Source organism: Microtus ochrogaster, unplaced genomic scaffold, assembly GCF_000317375.1.
Source record: "Microtus ochrogaster isolate Prairie Vole_2 unplaced genomic scaffold, MicOch1.0 UNK2, whole genome shotgun sequence".
Classification (NCBI taxonomy): domain Eukaryota; kingdom Metazoa; phylum Chordata; class Mammalia; order Rodentia; family Cricetidae; genus Microtus; species Microtus ochrogaster.
The window spans coordinates 24,434,611-24,437,204 of NW_004949100.1; the positions used below are offsets into that span (position 1 = coordinate 24,434,611).

Below are 2,594 nucleotides of genomic sequence, written 5' to 3' on the forward strand. Positions count from 1 at the left end.
ATGGTAATGCCTCCAGAAGATCCTTTATTATATAGGATTGTTTTGGCTATCCTGGGTTTTTTGTTTTTCCATATAAAGTTGATTATTGTTCTCTCAAGGTCTGTGAAGAATTTTGTTGGGATTTTGATGGGGATTCAGGACCAACCTACCCCAGGATCCAGCAATACCACTCTTGGGAATGTACCCAAGAGATGCCCTTTTTTAAAATTGTTTTTATTCAGCTATATATTTTTCTCTGCTCCCCTCCCTTCCTCTCCCCTCCTACTCTCTACCATGGTCCCAATGCTCCCCGTTTATTCAGAAGATCTTTTTTTTAAATCTACTTCCATGTGCATTAGATCCATGTATGTCTCTCTTAGGGTCCTCATTGTTGTCTAGGTTCTCTGGGATTGTAACTAATAGGCTGCTTTTTTGGCTTTATCTCTAAAAGTCACTTATGAGTGAGTGCATATGATATTTGTCTTTCTGGGTAGAGGTTACTTCACTCAATATGATGTTTTCTAGATCCATTCATTTTCCTGCAAATTTCAAGATGTAATTATTTCTTTCTGCTTTGTAGTACTCCATTGTGTAAATGCATCACATTTTCCTTATCCATTTTCGGTCAGGGATATTTGTTTCTATGTTATGGCTATGACAAACACTGCTGCTATAAACATTCTTGCAGTATGATTGAGCATCCTTTGGGTGTTTACCCAAAAGTGGTATTTCTGGATTTTGAGGTAGGTAGTTTCCTAATTGTCTGAGAAATCGCCATATTGAAATTCAAAGCAGCTGTACCATTTTGCACCCCCACCAGCAATGCAGAAGTGTTCCCTTTACCCCACATCTTCTCCAGCATAAGTTTGTCATCAGTGTTTTTGATCTTGACTATTCTTTCAGGTGTAAGATAGAATCTCAGAGTTGTTTTGATTTGCATTTCTCTGATGGCTAAGGATGTTGAGCATTTCCTTAAGTGTCTTTCAGCCATTTTAGATTTCTCTGTGGAGAATTCTCTGTTTAGGTATATACCCCATTTTTGTATTGGATTATCTGTTCTTTTGGTGACCAATTTCTTTAGTTCTTTGTATATTTTGGAGATCAGTACTCTGTCTGATGTGGAGTTGGTGAAGATCTTTTCCCATTCTGTAGGCTGTCATTTTGTCTTGCTGACTGTGTCCTTTAATTTACAGAAGCTACTCAGTTTCAGGAGATTCCATTTATTAATTGTTTCTCTCAGTGTCTGTGCTACTGGGGTTATATTTAGGAAGTGGTCTCCTGTGCCAATGCATTCAAGTGTACTTCTTACTTTCTCTCCTATGAGTTTAAGTATGGTTGACTTTATGTTGATGTCTTTGATTCATTTGGACTTGAATTTTGTGCATGGCAATAGATATGGATCTATTTTCATTCTTCTACATGTTGATACCTAGTTATGCCAGCACCATATGTTGCATATGCTTTCTGTTTTTCATTTTATATTTTTTGCTTCTTTGTCAAAAATCAGGTGTTTATAGGTGTATGGATTAATATCTGGGTTTTCAATTCGATCCCATAGGTCCTCATGTCTGTTTTTATGCCAATACCATATGCCAATATGTTTTTAGTACTGTAGCTCTGTAGTAAAGTTTGAAGTTAGGGATTGTGATGCCTCCACAAGTTCCTTTCTTGTACAGGATTATTTTGATTATCCTCCGTTTGTTTATCCATACAAAGTTGAATATTATTCTTTTGAGGTCTGTGAAGAACTTTACTGATATTTTGATGGGCATTGCAGTGAATCAGTAGATTGCTTTTATAAGATTGCCATTTTTACTATGTTAATTCTACCTACCCAAGAGCATTGGAGATCCTTCCATTTTTCTGGACAGCATGACTATCTTAAGAGCATGGTAAAGGATATCATTCAAGACCCTAGTCATGGAACTCCCCTCTCCAAAGTGGTCTCTCATGATCCCTACTGATCACGAAGCAGATGGAATATTCATCAGCACAGAGAGAATCCACACTGGACAGTTTTGTACTGTGATAAGAAGTTCCAGCTGAATATTGGCGATGCTTTTCCTGTGGGCACCATGCCTGAGGGTACCAAAATCTGTTGTCTGGAGGAGAAGCCTGGGGACAGGGTCAAACTGGCATGAACCTCCCCAAACTATGCCACAATCATCTCCCACAACCTGGAGACCAAGGAGACCTGAGTAAAGCTGCCTTCGGGGTCCAAGAAGGTCATTTCCTGGGCCAACAGAGCTGTTGTTTTAGTGGCCAGTGGGGGGCAGAACTGACAAAGCTATCTTAAAGACTAGTGGGACCTACCAGGAGAACAAGGCAAAGAGGAATTGCTGGTAGCATGTACGGGGGTGTGGTCATGAATCCTGTGGAGCACTCATTTGGAAGTGGTAACCATCTCATTGACAAAGCCTCCACTATCTGAAGAAATGCCCTTGCTAGGCATAAAGTGGGTCCCATTGCTGCCTGCCAGATTGGGAGACTACGTGGAACCAAAACTGTGCAAAAGAAGGAGAGATGGAGAATGAGAACTCAAGGCTAATGAAGCATGCCCTTTGGAGGAAAAGGGGAGGAAGGAAGGAAGGAAGGAAGGAAGGAAGGAAGGAAGG

General features: G+C 40.1%; 1 protein-coding gene and 1 pseudogene across 1 annotated transcript in view; one reads left to right on the forward strand and one right to left on the reverse strand.

Moving 5' to 3' along the window:
* The window catches only part of LOC101995990, a 5,112-nt pseudogene extending 2,585 nt beyond the window's left edge, over window positions 1–2,527 (forward strand).
* Window positions 1–2,594, reverse strand: part of Sugct (succinyl-CoA:glutarate-CoA transferase) — a 663,319-nt gene that overhangs the window by 357,484 nt on the left and 303,241 nt on the right. The window lies entirely within an intron of this gene.